This window comes from Oncorhynchus clarkii, chromosome 10, assembly GCF_045791955.1.
Source record: "Oncorhynchus clarkii lewisi isolate Uvic-CL-2024 chromosome 10, UVic_Ocla_1.0, whole genome shotgun sequence".
NCBI lineage: Eukaryota > Metazoa > Chordata > Actinopteri > Salmoniformes > Salmonidae > Oncorhynchus > Oncorhynchus clarkii.
The window spans coordinates 46,387,134-46,402,695 of record NC_092156.1 but is presented as its reverse complement, the minus strand read 5'-3'; the positions used below and the strand labels follow the sequence as shown (position 1 = coordinate 46,402,695).

Here is a 15,562-nt window from a genome sequence, read left to right as displayed (position 1 = left end):
GCTCCAGAGTTCCTCTGTGGAGATGGGACAACCTTTCAGAAGGACAACCATCTCTGCAGCACTCCACCAATCAGGCCTTTATGATAAGAGTGGCCAGAAGGAAGCTACTCCTTAATAAAAAGGCACATGACAGCCCAGTTGGAGTTTGCCATAAGGCACCTAAAGGACTCTCAGACCATGAGAACAAGATTCTCTGGTCTGATGAAACCAAGATTGAACTCTTTGGCCTGAATGCCAAGCGTCACGTATGGAGGAAACCAGGCACCACCCCTACGGTGAAGCATGGTGGTGGCAGAATCATGCTGTTGGGATGTTTTTCAGCGGCAGGGACTGGGAGACTAGTCAGGATCGAGGGAAAGATGAACGAAGCAAAGTACAGAGAGAGTCTTGATGAAAACCTGCTCCAGAGTGCTCAGGACCTCAGACTGGGGCGAAGGTTCACATTCCAACAGGATAACGACCCTAAGCACACAGCCAAGATAATGCTCGAGTGGCATTAGGACAAGTCTCTGAATGTCCTTGAGAGGCCCAGCCAGAGCCCGGACTTAAACTCAATCGAACATCTCTGGAGACCTGAAAATAGCTGTGCAGCAACTCTGGGGTCTGAATAGTTTCCGAATGCACTGTATATACTGGCGTTACACCCAAGCTTATGGCGGGATTCAGTTAAATCACACACTGTCGACAATGTGCCCATTTCTGATTGAGCCGACATGCAGCATTTACCATAAATGCCGTCTCCACGAACTTGGGAACATTGCCTTTAAATAGCGCATTGTCGACAATGCTCAAACGGATTGCCTTAGAGTCCCAGCCTTAGTCCTTTTTGTGGGATTTCCTTAAAACAAAACAAAACAAAAATCACACACTAACTGGTTTGCTAAGTTGGGGGACCACAATCTTGCAACAAATATGTATTATTTTGAAACATTCATTGCCTTTAAAAAAGGCACCATATGTATACGTCTGTACAATGCTATACAAAGGACTTAAACTCATGAAACACATACACAATGCAAGGTATTTCAGTTTTGTGTTGACAGACACATACAGTACGACCCTGGCCATCTCATTCAGTCAACTGTTCCTCACTCTGTTTATCTATCTTGCTCAGTTTAAGAGGGGGACTCGATTCAGGAGTTGGAGTATGTGTTTCTCAGTGCTGGGGTTGCGTTTACTCTAAACTGCAATTTGGGAACTGCATTGCTCTCTCAGCCAGACATACCGTGTCCAGTTGAAGTGAGAGGACATGAAACGACATTGACCCAGACTGTGGTGTCCTTCGTTACCTTAATCAACTGGGACATGACCATGGATAGGGGGTACCAATCAGTTGTACTCCATCCAGAGTCATCCGCAGGTGCTCCCTGCGACTCATTTCTTCATCTTCAGGTCAGCTTCTATGGCACAACGGCGCCCCCTGGTGCCCCCATCCTGTAGAAGCACAGAGAGGAGATGGGTTAATTCTGGTCCAAAGCCATCACCCTAGACAACACCGGAGAGACTGGCCCTCATATTTAGTGTTTGTTTGAACATGATAGGAAACATGGTTCAACATTTAGACTCAATGCAACTTGCAAACGCATGGGTCAATTAGCTTGTGTGCATGAAAGTTAGCGAGACAATTTGTGTTTCTTTGCCTGCGTGTGTTTTTAGGAGCGTATGTGTGTGAGAGAGAGGAAGAGGGAGAGAAAGAGAGGAAATTTAAGAAAGAATACTATAGAGCAGGGGTATTCAATTTGCCTGTCTACCCATCCACATCGTTCTGGCCAAACGCCACTCCCGCTAACATTTCTTCTCCATGATGAGTCTGGACTTGCTTCTCGAATGCGAACCCATTCAGACCGCTCTGATTGGTCCCCAGAAACCAATGGGCTGGGCCAGAGCCGGCCTACACGAATCACGTCATTTCTGACGACAGCACAAACAACTTCCCAGATAGCAGGTTCAGCATGGAGCGATCGATAAGAGCAACGAAAATCAAATTCAGGATGAGTCGTCAGGCAAGTATTCAATCTGACTTGGGGCCAGAATGCAAATACCCCAGCTGTCGTCTTGCAGCTCGTAACCTGCAGACTGGGTACTTACAGAGAGAAGGAAGGCAGGAGAGGCCATGGGGACACTGTCCTGTGAGAGGACAGAGGATAGTCAGAGAGAGGGAACAAAGACACACAGAACAAGGAAAGAAGAGGAGTCGTGGAGCACACACAGTGACGACACGCTGACAACACACTCCAAAAGAAATGAGAACTGCATAAAAATAACTACAAAAAGACAGACCCCCTCCAAAAAGATTGAGAAATGAGGTGCATCCTATACAGAAAAACATGGAGGGTATAAAATAAGTGAACACCACCGGTCACGGACACTATAAATACTGTATAGAATATAAACCTGTGGGAACACATACTGAAGCAGGATCCATCTTCTCACAGGAGTGGTCCAAGAACTGACCCAACTCCTTTACTTAAACGCAGGTGGGTAACCAATTCCTGACTTGGATTGTAAAGATATCGTTGGAGCCTTATTTTTGTGTTGTGATGAACTAAATATAAGCATTCCATCTTAAAACTTGAGCTCCAAAATGCAACAACATGTACCATGTGACTTTTGGCCAAATATGAATATTCTGTAGCACTGCAAATAACTTTAGTTTCAAATACTATAATATAATACTCAGCCTGCAAAAATAGCAAAAATATGTATCTTTCATTTACAATCTGTAGAAACGACGAGAATAGAGAGGTTCAGAACTTTCGTGAAACATCACAGTGGAAAAATATGCGTCGGCTAGAAATCAAAACTGGACGAGATAGAGAAAGATGGGAGGGGTTGAGGGTAGCTGAAGCCTGGGCCTAAAAACAAACAAACGATAACTATTGTAAAATATACCGTCTGTAGGAACTGGAAGTAGAAGACTAAGTATTGCTATCCATTAGTTTACTCCAAATATATAACACATATGGAATCATGCAATCAAAAAAAGTGTTTAACAAATCAAAATATATGTTATATTTGCAATTCTTCAAAGCAGCCAACCTTTGCCTTGATGACAACTTTGGACACTCTTTGGCATTCTCTCAACCAACCAGCTTCATGAGGTAGTCACCTGGAATGCATTTCAATTAACAGGTGTGCCTTGTTAAAAGTTAATTTGGATAATTTTTTTCCTTCTTAATGTGTTTGAACCAATCAGTTGTGTTGTGACAAGGTAGGGTTGGCATACAGAAGATTTACCAAATAGGTCTAAGACCAAGTCCATATTATGGCAAGAACAGCTCAAATAAGCAAAGATAAATGACAGTCCATCATTACTTTAAGACATGAAGGCCAGTCAATGTGGAAAATTTCAAGAACTTTGAAAGTTTCTTCAAGTGCAGTTGTAAAAACCATCAAGCTCTATGATGAAACTGGCTCTCATGAGGACCGCCCTAGGAAAGGAAGACCCAGAGTTCCCTCTGCTGCAAAGGATAAGTTCATTTGAGTTACCAACCTCAGATTGGAGCCCAAATAAATGCTTCACAGAGTTCAAGTAACAGACATCTCAACATCAACTGTTCAGAGGAGACTGCGTGAACCAGGCCTTCATGGTCGAATTGCTTCAAAGAAACCACTACTAAAGGACATCAATGAAAAGAAGAGACTTGCTTGGGCCAAGAAACACGAGCAATGGACATTAGAACTGTGAAAATCTGGCCTTTGGTCTGACGAGTCCAAATTTGAGATTTTTGGTTCCAACCACCGAGTCTTTGTGAGACGCAGAGTGATGATCTCTGCATGTGTGCTTCCTACCGTGAAGCATGGATGAGGAGGTGTGATGGTGCTTTGCTGGTGACACTGTGATTTATTTAGAATTCAAGGCACACTTAACCAGCATGGCTACCACAGCATTCTGCAGCGATACGCCATCCCATCTGGTTTGTGCTTAGTGGGACTATCATTTGTTTCTCAACAGGACAATGACCCAAAACACATCTCCAGGCTGTGTTAGGGCTATTTGACCAATGAGAGTGATGAGTGCTGCATCAGATGACCTAGTCTCCACAATCACCAGACCTCAACCCAATTGAGATGGTTGGGATGAGTTAGACCGCAGAGTAAAGGAAGAGCAGCCAACAAGTGCTCAGCATATGTGGGAACTCCTTCAAGACTGTTGGAAAAGCATTCCAGGTGAAGCTGGTTGAGAGAATGCCAAGAGTGTGCAAAGCTGTCATCAAGGCAAAGGGTGGCTACTTTGAAGAATCTCGAATATAAATATATTTTTTTGTTTAACACCTTTTCTGTTAACACATTATTCCATATGTCTTATTTCATAGTTTTGATGTCTTCACTATTAGTCTTTATTAAAAATAAAGAAAAACCTTTGAATGAGTAGGTGTGTGTTTAAACATAAAGGGGGATTGGAAATGATGCAGACAATTACACTGATAGAAGCCACAATCTACGTGCAATATTAAAGCTGATCCAAAAAATACTATAATACAAATTGAATCTGCCCCCCTAAATCCAAAACAACTCATTCTAAACCCCCCCACCCCTAAATCTTGAGCCTCTCTCCTGCTTTGAGACTATCTACCAGCCAGAGACACTGGAGAGGAACACAAGGTTGGAGCGCTGATATGGCTATGTCTTTACACACATTGATGCAGTGAAGTGGGGTACACACACACACGACAGACACACACACACACACACACGACACAGATACAAACACAGATCAATGAAGCTAACAAAAAACTAACACACACACAAGCGTAGACACAGAGGCAAAGAAAATATGAAGAATGAAGGATGAGAAAGAAAATATCAGTGTGTGTGTGTGTGTATCAAATTGACAGTTGAGAGAGTTGAGAGAAATTTAACCAGATTACATATGCATAGCCTTACCTACACTTTCACCAGTATCCCTGACATTGATTGGTACTGTACTGGTTCTGACCTTGTATACAGTGTAGTTTCTGGTGTGTATTTATTTTATATGACTTAGTATTACTGCATGTTGAGGAAGAGCTTGCAAGGCAAGCATTTCACACACCTGTTAACACCTGCTGTATCCTGTGCACATGACAAATCAACTTTGATATGATTTCAACGGCGTGGACTCGCAAGGGATCTTTGTCTCGCGTTGTCCCTATATCTGCACAGGTATGGGTGCAGTGCGTGCGTTTGACTATTTTGTGTTTTGTGTCTGTAATGCAATTCAACAGCATTAGCAGTATTATCGGAGGGAGTCAGGTTCCTATCTACTATCATGAGTTCATCACCATCTAAGCCCATGAAGCCCACCAACTGTATGGTATCCATCGAGTGCAACTCAGAATGGAGACTAGAGAAGGATGTCAGTGGGGAAATTGATCAAATGAACACCGAAGCACATGATCATGAATTAGGAAAACGACCGTGACTGGCATACATGGCGCCCCTCCTATAAGATCTAGGAGTGTGTTTAGTTGCCTTCCAAAAGGTAAGAGACTCGTGTCCTCTCCTTTCCTCTGCAGTTAAACAGATCCCTAATCTGTCGCTTCTTGCATCCCCAAATCCTCACTTTCCTTTCCTCTCCTAGACTCTCCATTCCCAATACTCTCTCCTCTCCTCCCACCCCCTATCTAAAGACCATCAGTCCCGTGCGGTCCCACTGAGAGGAGCACCTTGTCCAGGGGTCCTGCTTGCGGGTGCTCTCCCAGCCCCTCAGGCTCTTGGCGCTGACGCCCGACTCGGAGGTCTGCATGATGAGCTGTGTAGCCAGGAACTGCTGGATCTGCTCCAGAACGTCCCTCTGAATCTCCAGGGCCATGTGGAACACGTTGTGGTCACAGCTGTTGTACATTACCGCGTTCTGGAACATCAGCATGATGTCCCGCTGGAACTCTGCCGTGGTGCGGATCAGAGCGGTCTCAATGCTCTTCTTAATAGTGGACAGGTACATGGTCCTGGGGCGGAGGAGAACGGAGATGGTCAGAGTGTCCAACAGGTCCATGGGCCTGGGGCGGAGGAGAACGGAGAAGGTCAGAGTGTCCAACAGGTCCATGGGCCTGGGGCGGAGGAGAACGGAGATGGTCAGAGTGCCCAACAGGTCCATGGGCCTGGGGCGGAGGAGAACGAAGATGGTCAGAGTGTCCAACAGGTCCATGGGCCTGGGGCGGAGGAGAACGGAGATGGTCAGAGTGTCCAACAGGTCCATGGGCCTGGGGCGGAGGAGAACGGAGATGGTCAGAGTGTCCAATAGGTCCATGGCGACCAAGCCAGCAGAGAAAGCGCCTGTCGTCTGTGTCAGTGGTCAGTGCTTACCTGTGCACAATACTATGATACCCCGGGGCAATGTCATCAGTCACAGGCTGCAGGAACACATTACCATACCTGCGCCAGGAAAACAGCAAGGGCATCACTTTCAAAAGCTAAAATGAGAGGCAGGCTGCATGGTCCTGCTGTAGACCTGGGTTCCATGAGCGAGCTTGTTACCTGTGATTGGCGACTGCTCGCCATACCAGCATGATGGCTTTCCTCCAGATCTTCTGAGCCTGTCTGGCCTCCTGGTCCTCACTGCACATCGAACTGCATAGACCAAGAAAGGGAAGAAGGCATATTTTGACGTGATATAGACATGCTTGGTGGTGTGTGTGTGTGTGTGAGTGTGTGAGACTCACAACTGGGAGGAGGCAGAGCTGCTGGGGATAGAGTCTGCGGTGGTGTGGAGCTGCAGAGAGGAGGCTGTGTGCAGACTATAGCTGTCCTCACTCTCACTGGCTGGCGGCTCCAGCTCCGTCTCCCCTTCTGCCTCCGACAGGTAGGCCTCTTCACCCCCCAATCCGGGCCCTCTTTAGTCTCTGAGGCACTCCTCTCCTCTCCTTCGCTCCCCCCCTCCTCTTCCTCCATCACACGCAACACGGGTACAGAGACTGAGTTAGATACCTACAGTAGAAAAGAGGAGAATCCTTTGTCCTCCTAATACTGAGCAAATTCCGCTCATCGGAGTATCTCGCACAGGATTGAAAAAGGACCTGCTAGTGTATACTTCCTCTTCCAATTATAATGTGTGGGAGGTCAAATTAACAAAAAACTATCTACCAAATCAATTCATTTGAAAATGTTGATTACTTCTTCTTGTCATTACCATTCACCTGACGATTCACCATTTACTGCTGAGGTGCTGACCTGTTGCACCCTCTACAACCACTGTGATTATTATTTGATCCTGCTGCTCATCTATGAACGTTTGAACATCTTGGGGAACAAGCTGGCCTTAATGGCCATGTACATTTATAATCTCCACCCAGCACAGCCAGAAGAGGACTGGCCACCCCTCAGAGCCTGGTTCCCCTCTGGGTTTCTTCCCAGGTTCCTGCCTTTCTAGGGAGTTTTTCCTAGCCACCGTGCTTCTACATCGGCATTGCTTGCTGTTTGGGGTTTTAGGCTGGGTTTCTGTACAAGCACTTAGTGGCATCTGCTGATGTAAAAAGCGCTTCATAAATGAATGTGATTGATAATAAGACAGGACTTTTTTGTTGTTAACTTATGATGGGGTTCCCTGGGTCGCCTGGGCGGGGGTCCCTTGGCAAGAAAAGGTTGAAGAGCCCTGTTCTAACAAAAGGAAAACAGGTCTCAGCACAAGTCTGTTCTCTCTTCAGTGGGACGTGTACCTTGGAGTGTCCTCTTGTCATGGGGCCACCCTCAGAGTCTGAGGGAAAAAGGGAAAAGAGAGAGAGAGAGAAACAGGCAGTCATGCTAAGAACACAACAGGTTGATTTTGGCATCTTGTATGGCTGTAAGTTTATTGTGCCAGGGCTAGGAGTGTGTGTATACCTGCGTGTGGTGTGTCAGCTCCTTGCTGCGTCCACTCTTCACTCTCACACTTGATGGTGGCATGGGGAGAGACAGGGCTTCCCTCCCCATCGGCCCCGCCCATGACCCCATGCTGCAGACGAGCGCCAATAGGCTGGCTGTGCTCCAGCATCATAGACGAGCAGGAGGGAGGAAGGCCACTGATGCCCAGGGGGTGTGTGTACCCTGAGGTACAGCTATTCTGGCTGTCACATGCAGAGGCCCCACCCCGTATCTCCAGGCTCTCCCTCTTCACCTCCAGACTGCCGTGGAGGGGGGAGGAGTAGGAGGAGGCTTGTGGGGCCTGTGTGGGGGTGGCAGGGTTAGACTCAGGAGGCTTGAAGGGCCCGGGCTCCCAGGGGGGGCCAGACAGGGAGTCTCCTCACACAGGGACAGAGCGGCCTCCACTGCAGCCGCATCCAGAGCCTCTGCATTCTCATCACCCTATAGTGTGAGAGATTAGAGCCTGTCACTTCATTTTTACATTTTTTTGTCATTAAGCAGGACACTCTAATCCAGAGTGACTTCCAGGAGCAATTAGGGTTAAGTGCTTTGCTCAAGGGAACAGATTTTTCACCAAGTCTGCTCTGGGATTCGAACCAGCGACCTTTCGGTTACTGGCCTAATGCACTTAAAACGCTAGGCTACCTGCACCATTTCAAAACACCTCAGAAAGACCTACAGTGGGGCAAAAAAGTATTTAGTCAGCCACCAATTGTGCAAGTTCTCCCACTTAAAAAGATGAGAGGCCTGTAATGTTCATCATAGGTACACTTCAACTATGACAGGCAAAATGAGAAAAAAAATCCAGAAAATCACATTGTAGGATTTTTTATGAATTTATTTGCAAATTATGGTGGAAAATAAGTATTTGGTCAATAACAAAAGTTTATCTCAATACTTTGTTATATACCCTTTGTTGGCAATGACAGAGGTCAAATGTTTTCTGTAAGTCTTCACAAGGTTTTCACACTGTTGCTGGTATTTTGGCCCATTCCTCCATGCAGATCTCCTCCAGAGCAGTGATGTTTTGGGGCTGTTGCTGGGCAACACAGACTTTCAACTCCCTCCAAAGATTTTCTATGGAGTTGAGATCTGGAGACTGGCTAGGCCACTCCAGGACCTTGAAATGCTTCTTACGAAGCCACTCCTTTGTTGCCCAGGCGGTGTGTTTGGGATCATTGTCATGCTGAAAGACCCAGCCACGTTTCATCTTCAATGCCCTTGCTGATGGAAAGAGGTTTTCACTCAAAATCTCACAATACATGGCCCCATTCATTCTTTCCTTTACACGGGTCAGTCGTCCTGGTCCCTTTGTAGAAAAACAGCCCCAAAGCATGATGTTTCCACCCTCATGCTTCACAGTAGGTATGGTGTTCTTTGGATGCAACTCAGCATTCTTTGTCCTCCAAACACGCCGAGTTTAGTTTTTACCAAAAAGTTATATTTTGGTTTCATCTGACCATATGACATTCTCCCAATCTTCTTCTGGATCATCCAAATGCTCTCTAGCAAACCTCAGACGGGCCTGGACATGTACTGGCTTAAGCAGGGAGACACGTCTGGCACTGCAGGATTTGAGTCCTGGCGGCGTAGTGTGTTACTGATGGTAGGCTTTGTTACTTTGGTCCCAGCTCTCTGCAGGTCATTCACTAGGTCCCCCCGTGTGGTTCTGGGATTTTTGCTCACCGTTCTTGTGATCATTTTGACCCCACGGGGTGAGATCTTGCGTGGAGCCCCAGATCGAGGGAGATTATCAGTGGTCTTGTATGTCTTCAATTTCCTAATAATTGCTCCCACAGTTGATTTCTTCAAACCAAGCTGCTTACCTATTGCAGATTCAGTCTTCCCAGCCTGGTGCAGGTCTACAATTTTGTTTCTGGTGTCCTTTGACAGCTCTTTGGTCTTGGCCATAGTGGAGTTTGGAGTGTGACTGTTTGAGATTGTGGACAGGTGTCTTTTATACTGATAACAAGTTCAAACAGGTGCCATTAATACAGGTAACGAGTGGAAGACAGAGGAGCCTCTTAAAGAAGAAGTTACAGGTCTGTGAGAGCCAGAAATCTTGCTTGTTTGTAGGTGACCAAATACTTATTTTCCACCGTAATTTGCAAATAAATTCATTAAAAATCTTACAATGTGATTTTCTGGATTTTTTTCTCATTTTGTCTGTCATAGTTGAAGTGTACCTATGATGAAAATTACAGGCCTCTCATCTTTTTAAGTGGGAGAACTTGCACAATTGGTGGCTGACTAAATACTTTTTTGCCCCACTGTATTATGTAGTTATTATTAGAGAGAAGGCTGATGTAACTATGGCTTTATAGGCAGAACAGGTATCCATCAACGTTTTTAGGTGCGCGAGGCGGAGGACGAGCACCTTATCCTCAATGATGGCGATGATGTCCCCCACTGTCTCCAGGTCCAATTCATCTCCCATGTAGGGCACCGTCACGGGGAGGCCCTCACCTCAGCCCTGCCTATATACAGACACACACATATATATATATATATATATACATATATATATATATATATATATATATATATATATATATATATATATACATATATACATATATACATATATACATATACATATATACATATATATATATATATATATATATATATATATATATATATATATATATATATATATATATATATATATATATATATATATATGTAGTATTAACAGCCTTAATAATATGATTCATATTCAATCTCTGCGTAAAGACAACAGACGGAGGACATGATCATGGTGACAGGCTTTACGTTCATGTCGGAGGAGATGGAATGAGATGCCATGTACAGTAGTGTGGCGGTCAGTTGAAAAGACACAGAAAAGATGCTGGAGGGGAAGTGACGACGAGAAAAGAAAGAGGGGGACCTGTATAAAAGCAGAGGGAGTGAGGGGAAGGGGGGGGGGAATGGGAGAGACCTGTGTGTAGTGAGGCGGGAGAGTCCATAGTGGGGGGGTGCAGCAGCAGTGAGAAGGGCACTGGAGGAGTCGGTGCTGCTGGCCAAGGAGCCCAGCGGAGCTGAGAACTGAGGCCCGGCCTTCAGCAGACGAGAGAGTGTAGGGGCACCTAGCGCACACGGACACACACACACACACAAACACGCAAAGCGCACAGAGCCTTGATCAATAATCACAAATGCCACGCTAAGCAATACAAAATGTTTACTATTTGACTACCTAAGTTTAGCAAACGCATACATGGACAGGTACACATCTGCAAACATTCTAGAAGCAAGCTTTCTGCTGGGTGTTTATGCAATGGCACAAGTGTGTGTGTGTGTGTGTGTGTGTACCTGTTGCTAGACAGCCAGGGAGAATGGAGCCTGTGAGCTGTAGGTCATGTGCTATTGTCATATTACCAGGCAGGTCACCATCTCCAACCTATAAGGCAAACACAGCACCTCTGTAACTGCAACAGGAATCATCTGACGATGAGTCTGAGATGTTGAAACGGCTCTATGGGTCGTTACATGTGGATGTTTTTCAATAGTATGGAAGTGAACAATCCCTATGGCATAATATAGTGTTTCCTCTCAGACATACCAGTCTGGGGCTTGTGGGTATGAAACTGCCTTTCTTCAGTAGCTCAGAGAGGAGAGGGGATGGTGGTGGCGTGGCTTTCTGGCCCAAGAGCTTCTTTTGTGGGGAGTCATCCAGAAGAGTGCCGAGGCCTGACTCTGCACCAACCATCCCACAGGCCTCAGTCAGGGGCATGAACCCTGCTGCTTCTGGGGTCTACGGAGAGGAAGGGGAAAATGAAGTTGGGAAAAGGGAAAAGGAGGGATATAACATGCAAGGGGGTAGGGCCGGCAGACCGAAGAAAAGGCATTTCGTGTAGCATGTGGCAGCACATCAAATTGACAATGACAAATTGACAAAAACAGAATGTTTTTACTGAACTCCAATAATCTCTCTACCTGCCCCTGCCCCGTTCCCCTGTAGCTGACAGGGACTCACAGTCACTGAGGTGCTGGGGTCCTCGGGTGTGCTCTGGGGTATGTCCCCTTGGCAGAACTCGAGGCTTGGCGAGCCGCACCCCGGGGGAGAGCGCACGGTCACACTGGGCACTCGTTTAGGGGTGTTCTTCACCGCCTGTCTGGCTGGAAGGGGGGTGGGGCGTCGGGGTGAGACTGTTCTTAGTTTGACCAATCACACTACAGTTGAGCCACTAATGACTTTGACCCGCGTTTGTGGCTGTGTACACATCCATCTCAGCCTTAGACATACTTTCTGATGGAGCTCCTCATCCAAACCCCTTGGCATGATATTTATTTCAACATCCCCTGTGGGTTTATTGAATCATTCAACAAACATAAAACGCATCTGAATCAACCTGTATACTTCCTGGTATATTGAGTTCTACAAGGTCTGGAATAAGACTGATACAAAGGGGTGACCAAGGAGCAATAGAAGGAAATAGTGTTATGTTTACTGAGCAGGTAAAGGAAAGCTACAGGCAAAAGTAGCTTGTGGTGTGCATGAAGTGGGTTATCTTTCACCTAGATAGGCCATAGATACAGCCTTTCTTTTCACCTCTGCCTCCTCCTCTTCCTGTTTCTTCTTCCTGACAGGCACAGAAAGTCATTTTCCCCCCCAGAAAAACACAAATAGATACAGGTAATGAGATACAGAAATAGTAACAGAAAGTCTCATACTGCACAATCTCTCCCCATAGCTCCTCAAGTTTGGAGTCCAGGTGCCCGGCTTGGATCAGCTCTGCCTCTTTCTTCAGCTTCCTGTGAATGCAGCAGACCAACAGTTGACATCAGTGTTGGGTCAATAAAGTAGCAGCAAAGATCTACCGAAGGCCGTGAGTTTCTTGAATAGATAGTCCCACCTCGATCAGAGATAGCACAAAGCCCGTGTACCTGTGCTTCTCCTGTGTGTCTCTGATCAAGCGCTTCAGCTCCTCAATCCTCTCTGCCGTGAGCCTGCGCACGATCACATCCTCCACCGTCTCCACCACCTCGCCTTTCTCACCCCGCTTCCGTCTGGCGAGAGATACCCGCGTCATGAACATAACCAAGACAAGATCATGTCATCCATAAACCATTAGCTGCCTCCTTCAGACTAACACGCTAGCCACACTATCCGTGTTCTCCGACCCCCTCTGGTCGTAGGAAATGCAACAGCAGGACCATCACAGTTCCAGTCGCACACGGGAAAAGACATCGACATAAACGATGACTGCTGTGCTCACTTTGGAGTCTCTGTCGTCTCCAGGAGCTCTGAGTACTGGGAGGCACAGTGCTAGATGAAAAAGAGAGCGATAGGGAGAGAGAAGAGTAAGCCAGTTATTTCCTTGAATTCAACTGGCTGCATATACACTGAGTGTACAAAACATTAAGAACACCTTCCTAATATTGAGTTGCACCCCCTTTTGCCCTCAGAACAGACTCAATTTGTCGGGGCATGGACTCTACAAGGTGTTGAAAGCGTTCCACAGGGACGATGGCCCATGTTGACTCCAATGTTGGCTCGATGTCCTTTGGGTGGTGGACCATTCTTGATGCACAAGGGAAACTGTTGAGAGTGAAACACCCAGCAGCGTTGCAGTTCTTGACACAAACTGGTACCAACTACCATACCCCGTTCAAAGGCACTTAAATATTTTGTCTTGCCCATTCACCCTCTGAAAGGCACACACACAATCCATGTCTCAATTGCCTTTGGGCTTAAAAACCCTTCTTGAACAGGTCTCCTCCCATTCATCTACATTGATTGAAGTGGATTTAACAAGTGACATTAATAAGGGATCCTAGCTTTCAGTCAGTCTATGTCATGGAAAGAGCAGGTGTTCATAATGTTTTGTACACTCAGTTTATTGACAGTCCAGGGCAGTGGAAGAGGACAATGATGGAAAATGAACAGGGCTCGGGAAAGTACAGTTAATATGCAAAGTACCAGTGTTTCCCCGAGGATTCTTTTCAGCAGCAGTGGAAAAGTTAGTGTGAGGGGGGCGGGGCTGTGGGCGTGACCATCAGCACCGTTTTAGAGGCCCTCCTCTTGGCAGCAGAGACAAAATGTTGCTGTTTTAAAGCTAATTTCCTACAATTCTACATATTCTTCCATGGCTTATGTCATGTTTTTATGCTATCTGAGTGACTCAAACATTATAATTAAATCAATGGGGGTCCCATGCCATAGGCATTTTTTTTTCCATTTTAGATTCTCCTCAACTGCCTAGTTTTATTTTGATAATTGTTAGTTCTCAAAGATGATCTTGTTTAAAAACATATTGGTCAATTACATTTTCTATACACTTTATATCTGGCTTTAGTTGTTTAACTTTACACTGAAAACATGTAACCATCCCAAAAATGATTATCTAAAATAAAATAACAAATAAAAAATGAAAACAGCGGTGTGCTGTTGTTAAATGCATATAGGCGAACCGTTGAAGGACGCATGCCACCAATCTCACTCAATCAACCCTTTCGGCAAGAGTCCATAGGGTTACTGCATTGTGGGCACCAAGGCTAATATATTTTAGATGCTATCATCAGGTTCTTGTTTGTTCATGGTGTTCATCTATTGAAGCATAGCCTACCTTTTGTGAGAACCAGTCAGGGGGTCGTCCTGCGTCTGCAAATGGTTTGATGGCTCGACTGACAGACACCCTGTGGGTATGGATATCCTATATTTACATCATCACAATTCCTATTCGACTCACCAGTTCTATTCGAAAATCTTTCCTCACATAATCAATTGCCTGACAATTACCCTATTGCTTGTTTCCATTAATGGAAGTCTTACTCAGTGAAAGTTGGTGGCTGGCTAAGATTCGACTGGTCTGTCCAAATCAATTATTAGAGTAACATGATGTAGGTCGACAAGCGTGCTGCATTACCAGTTCTGGTCCCCACTCTTCATGACAGAGGTGGCCAAGCACAGCTTCTCCCTCACCGACCATGGCTCCGTTGGACCCATGGCAAGCAACTTGTGTTCTGCAGATAAGGAGTGGATAGGGGGGGACGCCCACTTATTAGTCAGGACAGGTAATATATGTTTTTAATCACATTATATCACATTATATTTTACAGGTCAGGATGTCCCAAGATCCTGCAAAACAAATCCCATTGTGTTAACTAACAATTATGAAAGAAGATCTCAGATAAATAACTAAAGAAGGTTAGGCCACACTGAATACCAAGACTACCCCATGTACGGACGGGTGAAAATAAATGTTGCACTAGCCAGAGCTAGCCACCACCTTGAGAGCAGTGTTACGAAATGCCCTACGAATATTTCAAAAGTCATGAAGCACCCATAGCAACACCTTTCTAAGCGGACATATGAAACGATTAACTTCTGTACAAATACGCACAAGCACATACCAGCAATGTTTTGCTGGTGACTTACTATAGCTAACTAGCGAGCTTCTGCTAACTGGTCAGCTAACGAAGAGAAGAGTGAGCCATTCATTCAAACGCCCGTGCTAGCAGGGGTAGGCTTGTAAGAATTGACCGATCTGCAATGCCGTCCAACTTTAGATCAATTGCATGACTATTGTGTGGAAACGGTTCATGAACACTTGGATGCCATGCATTAAAAAAAGCATATACAGTATCTAATTTGACAGCAGGCTCATTTACTCACTTCCAACCCCGCTCGCCATCTTCTGGTCATACAATTACTCCACCCACCCAATATGACTCAGTACAGTATAAGCCAAATTAGATCATTCAGATGAAAAAGGGAATAAGGGAAATGTTAGTT

General features: G+C 45.6%; 1 pseudogene; it reads right to left on the bottom strand.

The window, feature by feature from the left end:
- Window positions 1-1,374: 1,374 nt before the first annotated feature.
- LOC139419597 (bromodomain-containing protein 8-like) lies at window positions 1,375-15,461 on the bottom strand (annotated as a pseudogene).
- Between the last annotated feature and the right edge of the window lie 101 nt (window positions 15,462-15,562).